The sequence below is a fragment of the Pseudopipra pipra genome, chromosome 9 (assembly GCF_036250125.1).
Source record: "Pseudopipra pipra isolate bDixPip1 chromosome 9, bDixPip1.hap1, whole genome shotgun sequence".
Lineage (NCBI taxonomy): Eukaryota > Metazoa > Chordata > Aves > Passeriformes > Pipridae > Pseudopipra > Pseudopipra pipra.
This window is the reverse complement of record NC_087557.1, coordinates 6,553,064-6,579,235: the sequence shown is the minus strand read 5'-3', so window position 1 is coordinate 6,579,235 and position 26,172 is coordinate 6,553,064. Positions and strand designations below refer to the sequence as shown.

The following is a 26,172-nucleotide window of genomic DNA, read 5'->3' as shown; positions in this document are numbered from 1 at the left end:
AGGGCAGTGATTTTAAACTGTTACCCCTTGTCCTGTCACTACAGGCCCTACTAAAATGTCTGTCCTCACTTTTCTTACAACCCCCCTCAAAAAGTACTGAAAGACTGCAATGAGGTCTCCCTGGAGCCTCCCACTCTCCAGGCTGAACAACCTCAACTGACTCAGTCTTTCTTCATTTGAGAGGTGTACCATCCATCTTATCATGTTTTTAACCCTCTTCTGGACTCTCTTCAACAAATACACATCTTTCCTGAACTGAGGACCCCAGACCTGAAATAGAGAACAAGCACCAGGTTTCTGTGGCAACTTTATTGAGATTTGCTAAGGTTATTCACCCATCTATGGATTTTCTGAGTCTGATACAGAATCACTGTGATTTCCCCCCTGAACCAAGACTACTGGTGTTCTCTCACTGAGGAGACTACAAACATTAGAACAACCACTTCTCTATTTGGCCTCTTTAGATGAACATAATTAGAATTTTTTCACTCTGTCCCATTCACACTGTTTCCACTTAAGTTCACATCTCATGCTACAGTTTTTGTAGCAAGAGGAAGTGGTTTGCACTGCTTTTTTCCCAGCCAAGTGACAACAGCTGAGGAATCAGGAAGGATTCTTCAAAGCTTTGGACTAGGCAAATCACCATTTTCCTACAGGGTTTCAGACAGAGAAGTATCTCCATCTCTGGAGTTCTGTGCTCATGTTTTAGTTTGAATGCAGGACGTGGGCAGTGGGAATGAGTGGGCTCAATGACGGGGACTCTCAATCTCACCGCCTGCTCCAGCAGGAGCTGCGCCAGCAGCTGCCTGTGCTGGCTGCTAGAACAGGGTGCCAGGGCAGTCTGATCACTTCCTTTGCTCCTAATGCCAGGGATTCCTGCTGGGAACTCAGCGCTGTGGTCCCCACTCCGGCCCTGTGTCAACCACACAGCCCCTGGCCCTGGGGCACGGGACTCACCAGTGCCCGTGGGCTGCCCCAACCAGGCATCTTGCCGTAGTTACCTACGGCCATTTTCCCAATGGCAACCAATTTTGTTCCAGTTTTGCCTACTGATTTTGTTGTTTCCCCAAAACACTCAGCTTGAGAGAAGCAAGGACAGCAGTAATGCGTGGACATGCAGTGCAGGAAACAGATCTGAAATTCAAATGGATCAGTCTTCTTTTTTCTCCACTCCCGCAGGTTGGGGCTGAAACTCCAATAGGGCTTTTCTGTGCTACATCAGTCTCTCTCATATTCTTGGAATGCTGTGACAACTGGAAGCGTGTCAGTCTTCCCACAAACACACGCAGAGGCAGGCTGCACCACAAAGTAGAGATAGGGCAACCCTTGTTTTCACTGAAAACAAGTCAGTCAGGACTTGGAAAACCTACTCCAGAGTTAAAGCAAACTTCATACTTATACTGGGTAAAGCAAACTTCGTACTTATACTAGGTGGTGCTGTATTCGATGAGGAAAAATGCAGATATTTGCATGACTGCTGAGGCTTTGAAAAACAGCTCCCCAGGGACAGGCTGAAAAGCACAGTTCGGTGTCTGAGCAAGAGGGGCTGGGACAAACATGGTGATGAAGGTTGTCACAGAGTGCCAAGCAGAGTAACGGAAAGTGCCTGCCTGAATATGTGGGTGGTAAATCTGCTGCTCCCAATCTGTGCCTGAGATGTGAAATCACCACAGGACCCCAGGGCTGGGCTTAGGCAGAGGAAGTGATGTCCACAACCGGGCACATGATACTGCCATTCTTTTGCAATCACCGTAACAGATATTTCAGACTAAAAAACTGGCAAAGAGAGTCAAACACACGCACCCCCCACGCTCCAACAAAATGGAAAGTCAAAGGCTAGAAATTAACTTTGTGTATTTTGAGCTGTGACATTGCCTGTGGGAAGCCTGCCAAACACGTTCTATAGAAACCAGAGAAGGGAAGTAAGGGAGAAAAGGGAGGCAAGAATCACACCCTGCTCCTTAAAATAATTAATTCATTAAGGTTGGAAAAGAAGTCTGATATCAAGTCCAACCATTAACTGAATAGTGCCAGGTCCACCACTAAACTATGTCCCTAAGCACAGTGTCCGTTCATGCAGAGCACAGCTGCTTCTACACTGGATTTGTTTCCGTCTCTTCCTGACAGGCTGTTAGGAGAGAGGAAAAAAAGAAAAGGAAGGATGAGACCAACATACAGTGGGCATCCTGTCAATATATACACTTGTTACAAAATCACACTCCAAGAGGTGAGGCTACTTTTGAGAAGTGTGAGAAATGAGGAAGAAAATGAGCTCGAGTGTGGTTGTAATTGCATCCTCTACTCTGCTGGACTTAGCCCAACTCTGTCTTTTAACCGAGAGCAACATGGTTAAACACTGGCTGAACAAAAACTGCTGGGGTCTGTAGGGAAAATACAGTTGAGATGCAGCTGTAAATATTTTTGCAAGTAAAGAGAAAGGCATAATTTAAACATTGATTTCACGGCTCCCAAGCCTGGCTGAGGCTGGTGGGATCTGCAGAACATAATGCTGCCTCTTGACAACTGCTGACAGGGCTCCTCCAGCCCTGCACAAGGCTTGTGACATCACTGGGATGCCAGCACAGGGTTGCAGTGCTGGGACTCTCTCCTCACCATGCACTGGCAGTCTATTTACAGATAACATGATAGAAAGACAGATTTACAGTCTCTGGCCACTGTCCTTCAGTGCTGTAATTTAACAGTCAGTCACATAAGCTACCGTATCCATGCTTAACATAACGTGATATAATTAATACCAAACAAATGTAATACTAGCCAAACCCTACCTCTATCAAGGTAAAATGCCTTCAATATTTGGAAGCATCCAACTCCAGCTCCTTATTGATCCTGTGTAATCTCTCCCTTGTATTATCCTTCCCATTTTAACTCTGTATTCATCTAAGTAATTGGGAAATTTTAGGTACTGGGAATGATATTTTCTGCCCTGAGCTCTATTTGTGGAAGCAATAATAATTCTTTGTTTGAAAAAAAGTGACTGTTTTGCAGATTAAAAAAATGTTGATAGAACTCCTTGTGATATTTTCTCTTTTTGTTTTTTAATATACTTTTCTGCCTTTGTGCTCTGTGGGATGTCACAGGAAGTCTCATTTGCATGCTTTAAATTGAAGATTGCTTAGGTCTCTTTTTGTGGTCAAAGACAGGAGTTTAACAAGTGGGGAGTTTGGTGTGTGGGACTGTGGGGTTGTGCCCTAAACCTGTCCCAAAGTGTGTCCCTGCCAGGGACCAACCCCAAACAGGCAGATTTCTGCTGTCTCCATCACTGTCCTCCCAGGTTTGGTTTCACTCCCTCCCACCTTGCCTTTGAGGAGCTCTGGGTTTGTCTGCAAAAGAGCCATGGGTGGCTTTGGGCTGCCAATGGTGCATCCTCCCACACAGGCGCCAGCACAGCTGGGAGCTCTCCAACAACTCAGCTCAGTTTTCTGGAGGCAGCACAAGCAGATTCCCTCTGTTGCAGCCAAAATTAACTCTGTGCTAAGGACCCACTCCACCACTAAGTGAGAATTAGAAAGACAAAGCAGAGTATTAACAAAACAGTCAAGGTTTTTTAGTTTTGTTCTTGTGCCTCTTCCAAATTCCTGTTTCCATTCCACCCCTCTACAACACAGAGATATTTGAATTTGGTTTTGTGCAGCTGGAAGAGTTTTCTTCCACAGGCGGGGAAGAGCAGATCCAAAACTAAAGTTTATAAAGGACATTTTTCATGCATTCCAACCCCAGAAAGGGAGTGCAGCAGACCTGGCCGAGATCTCTAAGTGACGTCTTCGTATATCAGAATTTCTTTCTTAAATAAACATGGATGAAGAACACTTTTTCATCTCAAAAGAAAATTCAAAAGAATGTGCAGAATGTTAGAATAGAAACTACTTTCAAGTCTGACAGTTAAAATCATATTTCTTTTAGGTGGATTTTAGTTTTCATTCTCAAGCCCATCTGATTTTTCTTTCCTCTTTTTTCCTTACTTCTCCATAAAACTCCTAACTCACAATTTTGTTCCCACAATAAGGAATTTAAAAAGCATGTGAGAAAAAATAGAAAGGGAAAAGCTAAAAATCATTTTAGGAAGACTTTGAAACTCAGCCAGCTCATTTCAAACTGCAAATTGAAAGCCATTTGCGACATCCCAACTCTTTTCCTACTCTTCCTCCTCCTTGAGTGGCGTCAGTGGGAAGTGGAGGCTGGTAGCTCAATGCAACTGTTAACATTTGCTGATAAAGCTGTCACTTGGAGTCATGTTTTTTAAGTGTGTGTACATTCACTTTTACTGCGTGAATCATGTCCTCAGGGAACTGGAAAAATGCCCTTCCGCCATCAGCACTCAGATCCGTGATGTCAAAATGAGAACCAGATTCAATCCCGTGTCAACTCCTCAGCCAGAAAAAAAACACTGGCACCTCCAGAAACAGAAGCAGGTTGCACACAGATAATAGGAGGTTCCTGAGCTTGGCACCTCGCCCCTTCACTTTGCATCTGCTGGAGAGTTTGTAAACTTGACTCCTCGTGTGAAATTCCGAGGTGATTTCTAGAGCCCTTGCAGTTTGTCCCTCGTGTCATTTCAGGCATTATGGGCCAGGAGCCAAATGAAAGTTCCCTGCCTCAGATTCATGAGGACGTGTTAACTCACTGACTTTTAGTCCGGGGCCAATGACGAAATATACCTTGGCTCCTCCTCTTGGTGTGACGAAATCGCCAGTACATAATCCTGTCCGCGTTCCACCGCGGCAAGAAGGACCTGGGGAATTCTCTCAGCGCGTTTCTCAGCCGTAGTGCTGTGTGCATCGTACCCTCTAGCGGTATCATGGACGGGCCAAACTTGATGGAGAAAGGAAAGAGTCCACGGGAAAGGAAATTCACATGCTTTCAAGTGGCTTTTTATGCTTTTGTATTTTTGTTGACTATTGTTTCAGCCCTGGTTTCTATAGTCTCCAGTCTGCTCCATCATAAGCAGGTAAGAACAAAGCAAAATTCTTAACTCGGGAGTGTACGACATGTGCGTTATTTCTATAATTATTAACATTGCTGTGCTGATGCTATTGACTAACTCCAACCTAGCCATTCTTAACTCCTTAGGAGACTGCTAATGCTAATGCTAGCTTTCGTGATCTCAGCTGATAGTGTTTTCACCAGTTCCTCAATGTCATCATCATTTTCCTTTCATTTCCATAAGCTTAAAAAAACCCCAGATTTTATTTCCCCTTTTTCCTCTCTCCTGCACCAATCACATACGCTGTCCTAATGTGATATCAGCTGTTGATGTTCTGTAGGGACCAGAGAGGCTGGGGAATCCTGGTAATTCACCAGGCACGAAGCCTTTTCACACTTGATTTTATCGAGTGCTAATACAACGCGGCACAAAAACCAGTTAGTGAGTCAAGTTATCGTCTCCATTTCGTTAGTTGATTCCGACACGCTTTTTCTGTCTCTATCTTTACAAACAGTATTGAACAGAAATACAGGGGTGAGCCAAATGACTCATTTGGCAAGTTCTTTATTTTCTGATTTCCAAACTGCGAACCAGACTTCTGGAGAATCCAAGTGCTGATTTGGGATACTAGTTTACATATCCCGCTGTGATGTAGCTCCAGTTCTACAAAGGAAGGGGACAAGGAAAAAGTCCCCTTCTGTTAAGAGGCAGGATGGTTTGTTTGTGTGGTCAGTGAGCTTCTTGTGGCATAATGATGCCAAGAACCCCCCTGAGGACTGATCCTACCAGGCACTGCTTTTTTTAAAACACGAAGTTTCCTAAATTCCCACAGAAGATATGACTACTCTGTACCTTACAGTACTATTATTTAGCAGACAGTATAAAATAAAAAAGATTAATTGCTTTGATGCTTTTAGCCCCACTCCCACAGCCTCTCTCGTCTATTTGGGAGCTGTGAAGCAGCAGCTCTGTGACCTGCAGTCACAACTGCATCCTGCTGATGGCAACGAGCACACGAACGCACATAGCATTTCACACGGTTTCCTCCTCCCTTTCTTCTTTTCATATTGCAGAAAGTTACTCTAGCAAGTCAGAGAACTGCCTTTAGTCCTTTTGATTCATATTAACTGGGGAAAGCAGGGCTAGGCAATGAAAGCTTTTCCCTGCAAGGGAGCTGACAATCTCCCCAGCACTCAGGACAGCAACTTCCCGAGGAAGAGATGAGGTTGTGCCTCAGTAGTGATTTTAAGCATTTCAGAGCTTGCACCCATTAAGATGTGAGACAGAATTGAATCCCTGTGCCGTTAAGCTGACCCCACATCTGCTTTTTATGGGCTCTGGCCAGAGTCAGAATGGAGCTGCCGTGGAGAAAGAGCATGAGCTCCGCAAGCAAACGCCAAACCATGAATCACAGGAACAGGCTGAAATCTCCTGCCACTGACAGTTTACCACCCTGGCACCCAGAGAAGCACCTCCTTCCCTTGCTTAGAGGGCACTAGAAAGCTGACTACTGGATATAAAGCACTGTGCCTGTCACCCTGAGCTAAGCATGATGTAGCAGTTAAAGAGAAGTAGGCTTAAAAGTCAGAAGCTGTCCTCCCTGTACTGCCTATCTGGTGTGAACTTGAGGGCATCCCTTCAGCCCTCCATGTTTCCTTCTTCCTCCTCATGCCGGGGCTACAAAGCCTGATGGCAGCTCCAAGAAAGAGCTGACCGCTGTCAAAACCCCTTGGCTGCTCTCAGAGCACAAAGTGCCACGGAAAGGAGTCGTATCTGAACATGTCTATTACATGACTCTGCCGCAAGCTGTATCAGCACTAAATGATTTCAAACTATGACACACAGAAGCAAAAGTTCATGGTTTTAGTGAGGGTGAATTAGCACAACACTGTGCAGCTCCCTTTGTGTATGCACCAGCTTTAAATCAAGTCCTTGTCTGCAGAGACATCACTTGTGACAGTCCACAAGAGTGAGCCCAGGGATGAAAGGACAGTCCTGTCCCCCAAAAGGAATGTAGAGTTTTACTTGGTCTACTGCAGGTCACTGCCAATTGGTTGTCATTTTATTTTGGGAAAATACCACCAAAATGGATATGAAAAACGCTGACCTACTTTAAAAGTTTTAAACTTTGTTGGAAAGCATCTGTTTTTTCATGACAAACCATTGCTTATGTTTGTAATGGTGGATAAAAGGGTAATTTCTCTTCCTGGGAGAACGCTTCTGTGCTCTTGTAAAGATAGTGCTCCTCTGTTGAGCTCACAAATACGTGGAAAAATTGGAGCAGAAAACACTGACCAAGCACTGCTTCTTTCCACAGGCTTCGGGATTTTGCTGGGCACATGGAACGTGTAAGTATGGAAATTCTAGACCTGCTTTCTGGCTTTATCAGACTTATGCTGTGACAAAGACGACTGTCTCACAGCCCTCATGCCTGTTCTAATGACAGCTGTGAGTACTGATGGCAGAAATACAGAGCCCATAGAGCAGTGTGGCCACGACAAATAGAGCTCCTCAGCTCTGCACCCAGGGCTGCCAGCCAGCAACTCTCTCTCTGGCATAGTAAGTTACGTTCATCTCTGCAAAAACGGCCTATAAAATCAGCACCACAAGGGTAAGATTTATTGCTGCCAAGTGTTAGTTCATCAGTGCTCTAAGCAAACCCCAGGGCAGCTCTAAAGTAATGTCACACATACTAGCCCAGACCCTCAGAGAGATTTAATTAATTCAATGAAAACCTTGTGCATGTTTAAAACTTTAGTTAATGGCTGTTAACTCTGCAAGACCCAAATCAGCCAGGAACCCTCTTAGGCAGACACAGTGTCTGATGGTTCCAACCAGCATTGTGGCCTGAGCTGGGTGTCCCTGTTACATGGTGTTGACACATTCTGCACCAAGACTCCACCATGTTATGAACCTCAGGCACACACCCCACCAGGCAAAATCCCACATTTCTGTGCAGTGTTGTCTCCTTACCTGGTTTGCCAGAGCACACAGCAAGGGGTATGGCAGCTGCCAACCACTGTTAGCTTTAACACTGACAGCCTGTGCTCACCCAGCACAGAGAGGGGGAAAATCTGGGAAGACTCTTCAGGCTTAGCAATTACTGTAACCACTCTCATCATCCTCAGACCTGGCTGAAATTTTGCCTGTGAATTTTTTTCTTATTAGAGACCAGCTCAGACCCAACCCCCAGTTTTGAAGATTTCTTGTCTCCAGGGTGCATTCTGCAACTAACCTGTCCTGGCAGGGAGGACCTCCAAGCTACCCATGGCTGTAGTGGTCCTTCACAGCCTCTCCTGGCAGATGGAGACCACTTCCTAGCACTTCTGAGAAGTAGTAAACTCAAAAAGAATGACCAATAATAATTACAATGCCATCAAGAAGAATAATAAATAATAATAATTATTAGGAAGTCAAGAAGGGAATGGGGAGTGAGATGTGCAAATGGGAAACAGTAAGAAAACATGCTTATGTACAGGAAAAGGTTGTCCTTAAACATAATTAATCACTATATGCATTTTGTCTGTCCTTTCCACAGTAGCTGGATCTTCTACACAAAACCCAGCTATCATGAGCTGGAACTGGAAATTGGAGAACTGCAATGGATTTGTGCAGAAGGACCATGACCAGTTCCTCATAATCGAGCAGAGTGGCACTTATTTCATCTATGCTCACATCAACCGCATAAAGGAAACGGACGAGTCTTTTATACTGACGCTGTTGAAAGACCCAGAAATCACCCTCGACAAGGCTGGGGGACCAAAAAATGGAAGTGATGTGACCACAGTAAATTTCGCGAGACCCTTTTTCCTGAACAAAGGAGATAGGTTGCACTGTAAGAAAAATTTCAATCTTGACAAGATTCTGGTAGGGAATCAGAGTTATTGGGGCCTGTTTAAAATGTAGCAGGATCTGCTCTGAGTCAACTCCTCCCTTATTTCCTCCAGGAAACCTTAGGACACGAATGAAGAATCTGCAATTTCTCTTTGGGTGAAATTCAACTTGCTGAAATACATGCCATAGTAGGCTTGCATCCTACAGCGAATATCAAACTTTGGTAATAACGGATGGCACCTGATTGTCACAAAGTATGAGGAAAAGATGCTTCTTGGAGGAAAAAAATCTTGATGCATTATGGGGTTGACTCTGAGATCCTGGAAAAACAAGTCACTGTATTCAGTCTCTTTAGAGGTGAGGGGGAGCTCTGCTCTGCAGCTGGCTGCATTTCAGAGCTGGGTACACCTCAGTCCCTTGGATCCCTTCTAAGGAATCCAGGTGTTATGCAAAGCTAAGATATTTTATATCCTTCTCACGCAACCTGCCGGTGAAACAACGTGATCACAGCAGAAGGACAGAAACATTCTGTGACAAAAGGAAAGCTTCTCAGCCCCATCCACAGCCTTGCCACTAGTAAGAGAAACACCTTGTACCCGTCTGCATGGGTAGTTCAGAGCACAAGGAACTTTCCAGTGAAGCCCAAGCAGTGCAGCACCTCTGTGAATCCAGGCTAGCTCTGTGCCTCGGCCCAGACATGCCCACCATAGTGAGCCTGTGAGTGTGACTGATGCAGCTGCCACAAGGGATGGATCACTGCTGGCTGAGCAGCACAGACGTGCAGCTGAGTTTGCTGTATGGAACAGAGACAGTGGAGGAGAGCTAATGATAGAAAGATGCATATGAGGAGAGTGGACACAGAGTGGAGAGCAGAGGATGGAGACTTGGAGAACTGTTCCCAGAATTTTTTTAACTGTGCTGTGTAGTGGGTGTTGCAAGCAGGGCAGGGCAGGGCAGACACAGCCTTGACATGAGATGGGGAGAGGCTGAGCATCCTTCCCTAATTACCTCCTTCCCACAGACACAGCTTTGACATCCAGCACAAAGCACTGGCTGTGCCAGTGCCACCACAGTGAAAATGTGATCTAGCGGGGAGGCAGGACACCCTTCACCTGCTCGGGGAACCAGCAGGTGCTGCTCATTTCAAGGCCTACCTGCTGTGCTTCCCAAAATGAACATCGAATCACCTGCAGATCACAGGAACACTTCAAAACCTCAACAAAGGCAAAGTGCTCTCGGAAAAGCAGGCTGCTGTGGCTGCACGACAGCCCAGCTGTCCCACGATGTGGTTCCTCTCCCTTGTCTGGGCAGGCTTTCCCAGGGGCTCTATGCTTTGCTTTTCTGCCTCCTGGACCTTTATGGATGAAAACTTCTCTACCATTCCTCACATCATGTCAAAGCCTTGGGAATCGATTTACATGGAAAAGCAAAGCAACTGAGAGGCTGGCTGGAAATATATAATGATTTGGGGTGGGTTGGGGCAGTTAGGGGTGCTATTTGCTCTTATAATTTTATATTCTATATATTGTAACTAGATAATGAAGAGTCAACTTTTTGCAGACAAGTCTGCAGTCTTACGTTCAGTTTCATACAAGCTGTTATTGATTAAAAAGATACTCTTGTTCTTACATCGCTTTGTTGATTTCCCTTAGTTTAAAATAAAAGGAAAAGAAAATCACAAACCGCAAGTGTATCTCACTCCTTTGATACGGACCGAAAAGATAACTGACTGACACATTTCTCTACCCTTTGTCTACTTTCACTGAACCGCCTCTCCCGCTCCGAGAGGTTGGCAGTGCAGGCACGGAGTAAGATTGGCTTGCACTGCACAGCCCCAGGGCAGTAACGAACTCAGTCGTCTTCCCAACACAGAGAGGAGCTCCATAGAGCCCAGATCCATGGGGATAGGGAGGAGGGGGAATGCCAGCACCCAGGGCACCCCACGCCCCAACACATTAAGCCTTGGTGAAAGCCTTTTCACTGAGACGTCAGGTTATGAAAAAGGAGTGTCTTTCTCTGTTCCATAATGCCTTTTAATTAAATGTGCTTTCAAATCTATGGGAAGTATGATGTAAAGGAGGGTGAATGCATCATGAGATTGACTGTATAAATAGTTAGTCATGTGCCTTCAACCAAAAAGTGGTGGTTTTTTAACAGGACTTGGGGATTTTCTGCTTTCTTGGAAGCTTAGCACACTGCACAGCCTCCCTAGGATCAGAGATGTAAATGCTCCTTAAAGGAGAGATTTCCATCTCTTTAGAAATTAGCCAAAATGTGGTCCTAGAAAAGAAATAATCAGATTTTTGAACAAGTAAATACTTGAACACAAGTAACCACAACACGTGCAGCGGTTTTTCTGTTCAACAAGCAGACACAGGCCGTCTATCACCACCACACCTCAGTACACTACACTCTCTGTAGTCTAATAGGGGTTGTTCTAGGATGATCTGAAAGTTCATTAAAAAAGTGCCACAAAGCACATCAAAACCAGCACAGCCTTTCCTCTTAGTAGCCAGAGAGACACTTCTGATGGCATTGCACAGACGCCCATAGTTCAGGACACTGCCATAACAGGGGCTTCTCAGGCTGCTCTGAAAGTCACTACCAAACCTGGCCAGTCAGATGGGGTAGCCATGGGGCAAAGCAGTGCCACTTTTGAACTGCCCAAAACACAGTGGTTCCTGCCTAAGCCACTGAGCACTCCACGTCCAGAGCCACCCTCAGCCCTCTAAGGATGGGTGAGTGATACCACATCCACTAGTGGTGCCTGAAAACCTGCCCCAGCACAGCTCCCACACACTCTCTGCTTCCGATGGTTAAATTTCTGTGCACTGAAAGCTTTTCTGTCCCTGCTTCTGTCACAAAGAACTGCGTTCTGAAGATGAAATACACATCACAGAGTAGGCATGGACAGGTCTCAAAAAGAAGGGAAACTTTTGGAACAGTGAAATGAATAGATGATGCTGTCCTCTGTTCACAAACAGTGAGCCCAACCACAGAGGAAAGGTGAATGGTAACCTTTAATTTGGGTTGCTTCAAACAAACTCCCGAAGAGCTGATTTTACAGAGTAGCTTCTATTGTGTAAGCAGAACTATAATTACTTTCAGTTCTAACTTCCAGTGCTCAAGACTTCTCCAGCTCAGTGCAGTAAGATGATGCATTTTGGGACACTGGAGCTAAGCAAACTGGCCTTGGTCTTGGAGGGACGATGACTACCACAGCAGAGTGCTCAGAAAAGTCTTTCCTCTGGACAACAAAACCTGTGCTTTCTGGGCAAAAATTAATTGTCTCAATGGAAATTTTCCAGGGAATAAATTAAGTCTGGCACCACAAATCCCGCACTGCTAATTTCAGCACTAAAGATGAGTGCATGGGAAGTTCAAAACTGCTGAAACAGTCTGCCAAGAGAACCAGTGGAGATGTGATTTTTTATTCTTGTCCCTGTGAAGTGACAACTGCTTTTACAGTTATATTTCCCCTAAATCCTCCTTAGGTAATTGAAACAGGTTCTTGTGGTGGTCTTATCCCTCTAGTTTCATAGTTGAGTGGAGATTTAATGGTGCAACCCAAGAGGCTTTAGGCACCATCTCAATGGTGACAAGTCACACGTCCTAGCTGAGGCACAGCACTTGGGTTTCCTGCTCTCTTCTCCCGAATTAGAGAAGGGCTTTGATCATACATGGCTTCCTTATCTCCCAGGCACACCAAAAGCTGCCTCCTCTGTGAGGTGACTACTTTATGAGAGACCATCCACATCCAGGTTTCTCTGTGCTTTGATACCTCCCGATTCCAGGGGTCCACTGTGCTGGCCACAGCACTTTTGCATATAGTAAAAGACAACCTATGGCATTCACAGATTTTAGTCTAGTAGGCAAAATACCACTTTGAGAGGAAGAATGTAGTATCAGCAGTTTAGAGATAGGGAAGAAAGGCAAAGCAAGATGGTGTGATTTCCTGAGGATCACCACAAGTGCAGACAAGCAGAGATGAGAACTGACCACGGGACTCAGGGGAAGGTACAAACCAAACATCCTCATTGTGGACCGTAAGAGCACTGAGGAAATAACCCATAAAGTGACACATACGGACTAAATTCTCAATTATTTTTTTCTTTTCTGAAGAAAATGATAATTCAGTCCCAGAACATCCCATAACCCAGAAGTGGACATAAAAAATGTTCCAAATGCCAGAAATGTGACTGTGGTGCTGCCTCTGGCGGTGTTACCAGGCTGGCCAGCACAGTGCTCACCCACCACTTCTTCTGGCCACCTTGGACACTTGCCAATGGTATGGATACCTGGGCTTTCTCAAGCTCAGGAGCAAAATCCATTTCTGCCTCGGGTCTTTTGAAATAAGATTTTGCACTGAATGGCTCTTCCAGTACAGATTTGGCAAATCCCACCTTTCATCTCATTTGAGATGAAAAAACACAACAGCATTTTTTTCCTTTGACATACAACACTGTCCCACGAAAAAGACATTCTAATTTCATGTCTTTCCTACACAGATCCTGCAGCTCCTCAGCTGCCAGTGCCTACAGAACAGTCACGGAGTGCTGCTACCACAGGCTTTATGCACAGTGCAGAAAACACACTGGCTTTTGGACCACATGATAAATGGCACAAGGGCTCAGCTACCAACTGGTATTGGGAGAAACTTCTTCATGGTGTGGCCATGCTGCTGCAGAAGATATCTGCTGATGTGGCCAACATGCTGCCCACCCTTCTGGCAAATTTCTGAAGAAGTGGGAAGACTTGGAAGCAACACATCCTGTCTTTGTCAAGTAAACAATTCACAAAAGAGTTACTGAAGGGAAGTCACAGGGGTATGACTCACTCCTAATATAAAATCACTCAAAGTATTATGTTACATGGTACTGTAAGAGGTGGCAGTTGGATGTTGTTCCATCTTGCAACCCCAAGCTCACTTCTTGCTGTCGCAGGCAACACCTCCCCTCAGCTCCATCCTTGTAGGTTCCCTGGCACTTATCTTTCCTGCTGGAAGGTTTCGGGTCGTTCAAGCCCTTCAAACATTTTCAGGAGATGAATGGTTGATGCCCTCTCCTCTGTGAACAAGACTTCTGCTCCCAGTGCTCCTTCCCCTCCCTCATCTTAACTCTTCTGCAATGGTGACAGCTCACTGCCTCCTCTCTTCAAACAGTGCCACAAAACTTTAATCAGGAGCCTTGCCAGTGGCTTTCCCACAGCACCAGCTACCAGAAATGCAGGTTTCAGTTAAAGGGTTTGCTCTTTTCCTGAGAGGTTTTGGAGGAAAAGTGGGGAAAAAAAAAAAACAGGGTATCAAAAAATTCTAAGATAACAGAAATTAAGCATTTTGCTTCTGTTTATCTTCAGATTTTATAGATGCTTCCACAGTATTTGAGGTCTCTGTCAAAATTTTCGAAAAGCTGAGACTAGCAATAGTAAACCATATAAAAAAAAATTGACAATTTTAAGTAAACACTTAAGTGTTCCCTGTTGTGGACCATGTTGCGAGATTTAACTTTGAAAAAGCTGTACTACTTTTAAGATGCATAGAAGAAGTGTTGCAAGATGTGGTAGGGAGAGGAATATGACCCCAAGTTCCAATTTTACCCATTTCTGTGCTCGTCCAGGAATTTACAAAGGTCTTGGGAAAAAAATGCCAGTTTTGGGAAAAAACCCTAATTCCTTCAAGTGTGACTCATAACTGTATAGATGGAGCTGAATGCTGGGAACAGCTTTCAAATTCCAGATCTAAAGCTGAGCCCTGAACTTGCATTTCACAGCAAGGGTGAGTAAGACCACTAGCTTTTGATGCCCACTAGGTTCAAATTTTTAAAATGCTTGCAGACCAACTTAATTGTATATGAAGCCCTTCTCCTAAATGGTCCTTGCAAATTGTTCCCATGAAAGGGAAGGACCCTTCTAAACATTTCCTTTACATACAGCAAGTCTACACCCCTAGTAAGAGAAGTGAAGCAGGGACAGGTAGTCTCTGATTTGAGTGAGACCAGAGCAGCAGGTCAAGACAAGGGCTTTGAATGGATGAGGAAGCAAATCCTCAGCAATCAATCAGTGAATCCCAACAGGCCTTTGCAACCCCCATTTATAAAGTTAGGTGGCTTTCTTCAAGTACTAAAGTCTTTAACCTGAGAAAGAGCCAGAGTGGCTGCAGGGCAGCCCTTCACACTCTGTGTTTTTGCAGATCTCTAATGCAACTCATCTTCTCAGCTTTTCTTTCCCCCTTTGTCTGCCAGATCAGGACCATAAGCAGAAACACACCTCACAGTACCTGATGAACTGGCCATTCATTTAAGCATCTGCCTGGGCAGCAGCGCTGAAATTTAGGTATGTGTTTAAATACTTCTCTGAAAAGAGACTATGGAAAAGCTAGTGGAGGTGGAAATCAGGGGTTAATCTGTAAAAATGAATCTTGTTTGCAACAATTCTTCAAGAAAAAGCTGGAAAATCTCACAGTGCACAATGAGGAACTAGAGACGGCTGAATACTTTTCCTTTTGGGCATGAGGGAGGCTTTGGACTGTGGAAACTGCAGCTGCCATCCTCCTTTTTCCAGTATTTGCTTTTCAGGAGAAGGGATAGTTACTCAGAACTTACTTTCCATGTATTTACAGCTCTTGCTGGATCATTATAGCCACACAGCTCAGTAGGCAATGAGGTGAACAAAGCTTACTTCTTCTTCCATAAACCTGGAGTTTGTCCTTGGATAACCTACTGTTGAAAATAGATACAGCTCTGACAGAAGCTCTTACAGAACTTGGACCTTACGCTGTCCTTTGTGGTGGAGCTTAACCACTTCCTGATCTCTGTCTTGTGCTGTCAGCCCTTCCATCTCAATACTGTGGTAATTTGGAACCATTCCACTCTCCAGCTGAGCTGATACCAGCTGTGCAAAACAGGTGGGGGGGTTGTTGTCAGTACAGAGAATATGGAGATGCATGCAGAGCAACAGCCTGATTTCAGACTCTTTCTAACCCTAGAGAATCAACAGCTTTTTCGCGTAACTGGTATTGAAATCTTTTCTGGAAATTTGACACTTTTATAATTCTTTTTATTCTCAACATACATACGCCTTTTGATCTGCTGTTTCCCTTTACATGGAAAAGATGATAATTCGTAGCAGTTTAGTAGGCTATGAAGAAATATATCACAGGAACAAATATTGGTAATCTAGAACAATATTTACCAAAATTTATTATTCAGCCACCTGTCAGTGAGAGCAGGAATTTATCTCTCTATTGTTAAAATACTGCTCCATGAAGCCCACGTTACAGTCTGAAGACTGATGAACATTTAATAGCAACATTCACACTGATTTCAAAATAATTCTTTTTGTTGCTCTGTATCTGCAATAAAAACCTGGCAAGGAATTGTCATCTCACCCCTCTGGAGATACTCTGTGTGACTGGAAGACTTCAAAAGACCTGCAGTCACTCTGCTCCAGCCCTGCCACTCACAATCATATTTATATTCTCCCATACTTATATTCACTTTGTATTCATACATTAATATGTGTATTTTCTACCTTAACATCTCAATCCTGTGCCATAGAGCTGCTCTGTGCTATTCCTCCTTGTGCCAGAGTCACTGGAAGAACTGCTCAGTTTACTGATGAAGACACCAGAGACAGACCCAGAGAAGCCAGCTAACAGCAAGCTTCCCTTCCCTCTCCTGCAGATAATTGCCTAGACAGGAATCTAAGCTGGAAGTCAGACTGGGGCAAAGAACTGAAACCCCTGTGCTATGGGCTTTTCCTGCCTCTGGATAAAGACCAGATCTTGTTTCTCTCCCACCTGGTGGACCTCAGTGCTGTACATGGGATGTTGTGATATTGCCTGGCAGTGGTAGCAGATACCCAGAAGATCACAGTGAAAGTGCTCCCATCCTCCCTGGAAGGACCTGACCAGTGTTCAGGAAAAAGAAACCTTGCTTTGATTCTCATCCCCCATTTGAGGTGTTCCACAAAGAGTGTGCTTACATGAAGCTGCTACATCAGACAACAGAAGTACAAGACATTAGATGACACTTCAAAAAAACACAGTCTTGCTTATCCCCTCTCTTGGGTGGGATCCTACCTACTACCTCCAAGATGGGACAATACCTACACAGAATCAGTAGAGATGGCAAGACCATTTTGACAAAGCACTGGAAAAAACTACCCTAGGGACCATACCTACATCAGATGTTTATTCTGAATGTGAAAATGCCACCAGGTGCTTTAGGCTTCACCCACAGGGGGGACATCCAAACCCTTCTGGGCTGGAGCTGGCCAAGTACAGATCTAAAACCTGACACAGAGCTGGCTTACTGACAAGGAAAGGGAGAACATCCAGGAATCAGAACATATACTGATAAGCGGTTTTATAAGCCAGCCTGCAGTATGGGCATGTATATAAGTAAAATGAAGATATGTATATATAAGGAAATATTTTCCTGGCTGCCAACGTGTTTATATGTATGTTTCTTAAATATGATTTTTATTTATGTGCTGAAATTCAGATGGCTGGACAATAGCCTTGACACTGAAAACACAAACCCGGTTATACACTAATATTATTTGGTGGGGAAATCCACATAAACAGTTTATCTTTAAGTGTTTATAGTAATTCCTTCCGTAAGTGAGGCAAGACTGAGGACATCAATCCAATTCAGTAACATCTCCTTCTTAGTCATCCAGCCTATTAATATGTGGGGGTTGAGGATACCATCCTGCCCTTAGCAATGATCATCTTAATCTTTGTGTTGACAGTTTATTCGGATAACTTTAATAGGAGCAGGAATTTAAGTACACCCCTGAGGACAAAGTCTTGACTAGTTTTCCACTAGTTGTTAGTCTTATTTGGATGGGTAAAGAAATGCAATAAAAATATGGTTCCATTTACTGTGATGATTTTTTCTGGAATCCTACTGAAGTACTGCAGCCCTGCATGCATCCCAAAATGGAGCTGTCCTGACTCTACCGTCAACTTGGATAGTGCTATTAGCAGGATCAGAGTAGGATCTTGTTAAGAGACCCAGGAGACACTCTAAAAATAGTGCTCAGAAAACCACAGATGGGGGAAAGGCACCGAACTGGAGATGTGTTTTCTTGGAGCTTTGTGTTCACATTCTACCCTCTCCAGAGCAGAGGTGGCAGCCAAAGAGGGTCTCTGATCTCTTTTACCACAGGCTGCTGTCTCTTCACTTGGCCAAAATTTTCTTCTTTTAAGATCCAGAAGACCCCTGCTGGATAAAGCCCCCTGGAGATAGTGCCAGGCAGCAGGCAGGCCCTCCTCCACCCCGGGGCTGCCAGGGAGCAGCACAGCACTGTGCCCAGGGCTGAGTCCACCTGAGTACAGGTTCAGCCAGCTTGGGCACAAACCCAAGCAAAGCCTGAGGCACCTCCAGTTTGAAGAGTGGCTAAGGTAGACTCCACCTCTCCACACTGCAGGAAGATGCACAAAAAGAGTTTCAGGTGTCCACTTTGGGAATTTGACACCATATTTCTATTTAATTATTGCTTTAGTCCTGTTTTGCCTCTCTTTCGATGTTAACCCCTGTTAGCACAGGAGTGCAAACCAAACATTTTAAAAGACAGTATTTTCATGGCATCAGCTCAAGTATTCAGAGTTTAGGAAATATTAGAACGCAAACTGCTTTGCAAACACTAGTTGTAGCTCTAGCCATTTGTGTGCGTGTGCACCCTGACATGCTATGGCACATTCTCAGGACACCATTTTCTGCACAGCAAATACATCCATTAGGGGTAGATCTGATCCTGTAAGAAAGGAAGATTCTAGTCTGTCTGAGCTCTACTACATTTCCTACAGAAACTGGGACATACGTGGGGCACAGAACAACTGACTCCAAGCTCTTAGTAGACTCACAGATAGATAACTTAAGGATAGTTTGATCATTTTAGTTTTATCCCTCCACAAACAGCATATTTGTGTGCTGTTAAGCAAATAACAAGCCCCAAACCTTTTAGAAGTGGCTGCTAATTTTACATTCCTCATTCTCTGACTTGAGATACTGAACTGATTTTTACAGCTACACAGATCCATAGCTGCAGGTTAGATGAAAAGGTCATTTTGCACACTAACAAAAAAAATAAAAATTAAAGAACACAATCATCCTTGCCCTGAAAGCCACAAGGTCCTGGAACATGCAAACGTAGAGCAAGAGTATGACCAGTTAATAAAAGCTTGCCTTGATTTCTGCGCATAGGAACCAAGCCAAACCCGCAGAGACTGCTGTAAGGCTGTTTCCCGCTTTGGGAATGCTCAGTCTTTACAGTAATTGAACACAGATGCAATCTGAGGTATTTAACAGATTTTTGCTTTGAATTTGATGTTTGGACAGTGGCCATTACTAATCTTAATTTTCAGTTCTTTTGGAGCATTTCTAGTATCAATATTAATTTGACATATTTCACAAAGATTCCTACACAAGGTGTAAGAAGATGTGCACGAGGACCTACTTGCTTAGTATTTATAAACAAGAGAAGAATCATCTCTGATTTTTGACTCATACTGAGTGGGAAGGATATTTTCCTTTCCGGAGGAAATTAATAGGTTACTATTTAATTAGCATGGTCAAGAATTTCTCTCTATGTGTATTTCTCTTTGACCACACACCTGTTATTCGCTGTGACCTACCATAAGTCCACTAAGGAATGCTTTTTCACCAGCATCCTCATTCCCATGTAGCCCCACATCCTGTCCAGTGTTTCCAGCTGTTGCATTTGGACTATTTGCAGGTCTGCACTATTAACTGTGTTTAAGTCAGTCTCTTAAATGGAAAGAGCTCAAGGTTGTTTTATAATCTCAGCTCTAAATATAGACATTCATTCACAAAGTAAAGACCCATTCTTAGACCCTACTTTCTGCTAAACTCCTGATACTCAGGCACCTAAAATTAGACTAAACTTTAAGTCAAACTACTTAACACCATCCCCACATCCCACTCAAACCCGAAACCCCAATGTCACACCCAGACACTGATGACACCTCTCTAGATGTGAAGTGGCAGCTGCCTGTTTCACTTGTAGTTTAAATGGAGTCTGTCCTATTGGCAGAGGCTTCCTCCAGCCCCAAAATACCACCAGTCCCTGATCAAGCAGAATCCTTCCTCCTCAAACCATTTGCAAATGTCAAAATTTCACCTCCCTTCTTCCCTGAACCAGTCCTACAAGGATCATTTCAAAGAACGCAAAAAAAATCCATTATAGTCTTTTCCACTAGAACAATCTGGGATTCATTGCTCTTTTTCCTTGATAAACACAGCCCAAAGCAGTTTGAAGCACAGTCACCGCACTGCAGCACCAGAAGAGATAATTTTTGGATCATAACTGCCAACAACAACAGGGATGGGTTTTTGATCCCTGCAGGTTCTCATCTAGAGCAGACACGGTGCACAAACCAGGAAGAGTTACTCTTTTGGGATAGCATTTGCTTACAGCCCACCATTTGCATTCAAGTTAGCACAGGTATCCTTTCAAGTTGGCTACATTTCACTTACATCAGAGTTCTTGTTCCAAGAAAAGATTTAGTGCTTAGGGCACACAGAAAAATTAGCAACTTCAGCAAGATACCCCCTGTGGTTCCCCTTTCGGATCTCGATGAGATCAGATTCACTACGTTCCTCCATTCACTATCATATGGCTTCTCTGAAACTACATGTGAGAATCAGACACCACCAAAACTTCACAAATGATCTGCTCCTTTGGCTTGTGAAAGCTTATGACCAAAATAGATAACAGCATAGAACAGCATAACAAGTGATTGTGAGACTCACAGACAGTATCGAAAGAGAAAAACACTCTGCACTTCAAACACAGAAGCTTTCTATGTTTAAATATCAGGTCTTGGGTTTATTCAGCATAAAAGCGTCTCAAATACTTCACACCCTGTAATGTAATGACTAAGACTTTGATTGCAGGACAGCACGTAAAAGAGCTAGAATTAAAAAACCAAGCCAAACCAAACCAAGAAACCAACAGAAATTGGAAATCACCTTGTATTTTTAAGCCTTTTCAGAGCATTCATTTGGTTTTATTTTAAAAAGGCTGGTGGCTCTGAAACAGTACCAAATGGACATGACCAAATTCCCTGTCTCACCTTGCCTTTTGTGGCTGAAATCCATCAAATACAAATTATTAACATTAAATTTTCAGTGTACTTACATAAGACTTTTAATTAGTTTTAGGCGGGGGATATTTGAAATAGTGGCAATTTATTATCCTAAAATGCCATTTTGGCTAATAACAAAGTCATCGTCAAGGAGATGGTGGCAGATCTTGATAAAACAGTAATGTTTTTATCCATCCCGACAGCTGAGGTCTAGAGCTGGTCTCTGAATCAAGCAAAGAATTTGCACCAGGGAGTGTTTTTTTCCATTTTTGTCCCTTGTGTATCTCAAAGCTTTCTTCCCGGTACTGCTGGCCACAGAGAGATTACTTAACTAGGCATCGTCAGTCAGAGGGCAGAAAAAAATTCTCTTTGTCTGGTGAGACAAGTCTTATAAAGACAGAAGATTTATATTTAAAAAATACAGCCCTTTTAACTTGCAGAACCAGGTCCTCTCCAACAGCCTCAGCAGAGTTGTCCTAACTTTTACAGGCTGACATCTGCTTCATCTAGAAAGCTTTCAGGGGGATGCAGCGAAACATCCTCCCCTGCATCTTGAAAATTGCTGAAATATACTGGTTGTACCTTTGCACCTGGTTGCAGACATTTATATTTCTGCCCCATTTCCAGCCCAGCACCATTCCTGGCCTTCCATGCAAGGCAGGGTTCAGTGTGTTGGTCAGATAGAGACCTGCATGGAGCAAAGGAGTGCAGGAGCAAAGGCATGTGCCCCTCAGTGACCTATCCAGTGGAGCTGGACTCGTTTCTCATTCATTGTCATAAAACCTTCATTTAACCCTCCCACACCTTCCTATTGCTGAAGTCCTCAGAGGTTTCCAGCTTGCTTTGCTCATTGGGATCAAGCTGATGCAGGAGCAGAAGCCAGCATGTGATTCAGGGTACCCTAAGGCAGGAGGAAGAGATACAGGGAAAGGGAGCAGCAGGAATAGCCTGTAGGAGAGAACAGATAGCAGACTTCAACATATCCTCAGATTGAAAATAGGGACGAGACTTTGTTCCCTGTTAAAGAAGGGAAAGCTTAGGCAATTGCAACAGGATTTGTGAGGACCTTCCTAAGGACACACACAGCTCATTAGTATGCCAGGCTTTAGAAATTAAGGTTAAAGAAGTACCTATCCTTCAGAGTGAGTAGGAGTCTTTTACAGCTGCAACACAGTACGTAACAGAGACTGCAGAAACATTTGTGCAGTTCAGGACAGTAAGAGCAGCTCATATGGGGACCTTTTCACTGTCAAAGGGAGTCCAAACTCAACAACTTCTTAGGGCACTATGGTGGGCCTTGGGTAGGGGCCTTGTGGTAGCAGGGTGGGCCTCAAGGTTGAGAGAGCTTCTGAGAGAAGGGATCAAGAGCTGTCCCCATGTTGGACAGAGACAGTTCCAGCCACCTCCAAAACAGACTCACCACTGGCTGAAGCTAAGCCTGCCAGTGGTGCCGGTGGTGCCTCCGATATAAAAAATTTAAGGATGAGTAAAAAACACTGTGCAGCAACTACGAGAGAGAGAAGTGAGGAAAATACGAGAGCCCTGAATGCAACGAGGTCAGTGAAGGAGGGAAGAAGGTTCTCCAGGTGCCAGAGGAGAGACTTCCTTGCAGACCATGGTGAAGTTGGTGGTCTGCCCACAGTCCATGAAGGACCCTCAGCCAGAACATGTGGATGCACCATGAAGCAGCACACAGAGGACTGGCAGGACCTGCAGCCCACAGAGATGAGCCCACACGGGAGCAGGTTTTCTGGCAGAAATGTGTCCTGGGGGACACACACCCACGCTGAAGCAGTCTTTTCCTGAAGGGCTACACCCTGCGGAAGGGATCCATGCTGGAGAAGTTCATGAAGCATTGCATCCCATGGGAAGGACCCCACGGTGGAGAAGGGAGACAGTATGAGGAGGAAGGAGTGGCAGAGATAGGGTATTATGAACTGACTACAACCCCTATTCCCCATCCCCCTGTAGGCCTTGACGAGGGGAGGGGGACAGAGAAGAGCAAAGAATAAAAGTTGAGCCTGCCAAAAGGGGGGGTGGGAGGAAGATTTTTTAGATTTTATTTTTATTTCTCACTATGTTATTCTGTAATTAAGCGGAAATAAATGAAACTAATGGTTCTGAGGTCATGTCTGTTTTGCATATGACAGTACTTGGCAAGTTATCTCCCTGTTCTTATCTTAACCCATGAGCTCCTTCATTTTATTTTCTCCCTATGTCCTGTTGAGGAGGGGGTTGGAGAGCACGGCAGAGTGAGTGCCTGGCAGACAGCCAAGGTTAACACACCAGAGTCAACAAAATGCACACAAATCCTTAGTCCCTCCTCTGAACAATGAGATAATTCAGGTCACATGGAGATCATGCTCTCTCTGGGGTTTTTTTTGTGTCCTTTTGGTATCTATGAGAGACTTCTCTTTGATTTCAGGGTATGGAAATGTCACATCCAAGGGGGATGAAAAAATAAGAAAATACATATTTTGAAGTTTTAGCAACATCTCAATAGAAGCACAGGGACGGGTTGGAATTTTCTGCCGCTGTTAATGCCTTCCTGCATTATCGCACAGTTTGTTATGATTATTTGTATCCTGTGCCAACTATTTCGTAAAATGCAATTAAGGCCATTAATCATACCAAGGCACGTGGAAGTAGGTCTGCCTCAAGTATATACAATAAAACACAAGGACAATTATTAAATCCTAATCTTCATCATCAGCTTAAGTAAATGAGGCTGAGGACTCCTCCCTAACTTCTTGAAATGCTGCTTTTCTCTTCAAGTCTGTATTTGACAAGTTAGCAAGAGGGAAGTACACTGAGTACAAACTAAAAGCTCCAGCATAGAGACAAAATTCTTTAGGGTATAATTTAATTTCTTATTTTACATGGTTAAAAAAAAAAAAAAAGACATTTGCACAGGGGTTTATAAAATAAGGACAAAGTAGAAATGCACAGTATGTCAACACTGCTTCTTGTGTTCTCTCTTTCTCAGGAAATAGACAGGGAAAATAAGAAATCTTTCAAATGGGAAGACTGCATATGATGAGGCTGGGAGCTGAATATGCTTCCTATGTAACTGCATTAAATCTTTAACAGACTCAAGTCCTCCTTTTTCCCCACTATTTCCAAATAATGAGTTTCCAAGAAACAGCCCCATTCCTACTATTAACTAAAAAACTGGACTGCTGTTACTGAAGCCCATTGCAAGTCAACAGGCAAGAGATGTTTAGAAACAAAATTGTTTTCTATTTACTTGGAAATAGAAGGAAATGTATCAGGGGAAACTCCCTACTGGTGGCTTGGAGAAGGCTCTGCTCCACACCATAGTCACTGCCAGTCTCAGAGACAAAAAAAATATCCTTTTTCGTCTGAAATATGGCCATCTGGCACATCAGAAGGGCATGAATAAGACAGGTCACTGAGCATCAGAACATCTGATTGCAGCAAAAGAACCAGCACACCTCATGTAGTCCTCCTGACTCCAGTGGTCACCCATATCTGCTACTTGTGGGAAGGCAAAAACCCCAGATGCAGAAATCAGCTTCCACCATGGAGAAACCCAAAACTCCCTGACCTCAGGTATAGCTAATAAAATCCCAGAGCAGTAACAGAAGATCAATATTAGCAAAGATTAACAGATACTAAGTACCCTCCTTCCCTTTCTTACTATTTACACCCCTCGTGATCCAAGGATTTGTACCATTAAAATTTCCACCCCTTATTCCAAGATTACCCTCTGATAATCTCCTCTTTTAAGTCCATATAGAATGGTCCCAAAACTTCTGGGAATTTTCAACTTGATCTATTCATAAGTTATTTGTTTTGGACTCAGATTAACCTTAAACTGAAATAAGCTCCCTCTTTGTATGTTTATAGAGAAACCTGGCATGTTTTGTAAGTCTACTAACTGCCAGGCTTAATTGGAAAGAACTCTCCACTTTTTTTGGGTTTTTTTTTTGGGTTTTTTTAGAATGAATCTCTAGAGGTTGACCTGGCCATCCTAGGAATCCTTTTGCACCTCCCAAGTTAATTTAGTTATTTATTTTCTTTTAAATACAAGGGATCAAAACTGTATACAATACTTCCAATGGGGCCTTAAAAGCAGCTTCTATAATTATACTAATGCTTATTTGTCTCTATTAGGACTTTTAATTCTGATGCATAACCTTTTAAGGTCTTCTTACAGCTGAGTCACAAAGACAATCCATCCTTTTGTCTCCTACTCAACCCTCTCTCACAAACAACTTCCCAGGGTATTGCAAAAGTTCTCTCTGCTTTTCTCTTAAACAAGCAGCTGGACAGTTCATGTTACTGCTTTCAGATCTCAGATCAAAGGAATGTCTAATCAGTTTTCTGTTCCTCCACAGTAATGACATTAATTCCAGACGTGTCATCTGCAAACTTCACGGCCAAATATCTATATAGGCAAGGAATATAATAACTAGGATCAGTCCTAGCTTCAATACTCCTGGTGTCTCTCTAGCTTTGTCCATCTTTGTCCTCTAATTTCCATTATTATTTCCACCACTGAAGAGAAGGCCCTTATGGGGTTATGGATCAGTGTTTTACTTGACTCTTGGTTATGTCCATGGCATTACCCTTTGAGAAGTTATTCATTTTTTTGCAAAACATATTAAATTACTTCTGAAATTACCGATCTTGTCTATGTGTGAAGATTTTAATCTTCATCACCTTCCACTGCCTTCCCACTCTCAAGTTACCCTTGCTCTTGCACGTCAAGAGTTGAGACATCCAGCAGAAAACTATGAAATGTATAAATTTCAGGGCAGGGGTGTGTGTGTGTGGGTGTGTCCCATTTTTGAAGATAGGCACTCTATCTGCCATTTCTCTGTTCCCAAATTTATAGATAAATAAAAAAAAATCTCTTCAAATCCATCTGCAATTTCAAGCATCATTTCTTTCAGTAGCCAAGGAAAGAGCTTACTCAGAGACCATTGTATTTTCATACCCATTAGCCTAAATTTTGCTTCCACTGCAGATGTTAAACTTCCTTTACCACACTGACATTTTTACTACAGACTCTGATGTTATGCATCAGTCTTACTGAAAACTGAGTTAAGGCATTAGTTCAGGATTGGGTCATACCTCAACCTACACAACTTCCTTCAAGCACATCATCTCTCTCCACTTCCTCCTGCCGTTCCCCATCTCTTTACAAGGCTGATTTTTCCCCCCCTTCACTACTCATTCTCTTTCCATGTTTTATTTCAACTTTTTATTCACGACTAGTCACCATGACATGGGCTCCTTAGGTATTCATTCTGTCCTT

General features: G+C 43.6%; 2 long non-coding RNA genes across 3 annotated transcripts in view; both read right to left on the bottom strand.

Annotated features, from left to right (window-relative positions):
* Positions 1–26,172, bottom strand: part of LOC135418764 (uncharacterized) — a 132,308-nt gene that overhangs the window by 41,619 nt on the left and 64,517 nt on the right. Inside the window, exons 2-3 of one of the 2 annotated variants that reach the window (XR_010432649.1) lie at positions 18,461–18,535; positions 14,157–15,664 (exon numbers count right to left, since the gene is read on the bottom strand). The exons of the other annotated variant lie outside the window; for it this stretch is intronic. This is a non-coding gene — a long non-coding RNA (uncharacterized LOC135418764). Of the gene's footprint in view, positions 1–14,156; positions 15,665–18,460; positions 18,536–26,172 lie in introns of those variants that run through there. 2 annotated transcript variants of the gene reach the window in all.
* LOC135418750 (uncharacterized) lies at positions 1,959–3,349 on the bottom strand. Its single transcript, XR_010432643.1, has 2 exons — positions 3,315–3,349; positions 1,959–2,128 (listed from the first exon to the last, which is right to left on the bottom strand). It is a non-coding gene; the product is annotated as an uncharacterized LOC135418750 (long non-coding RNA).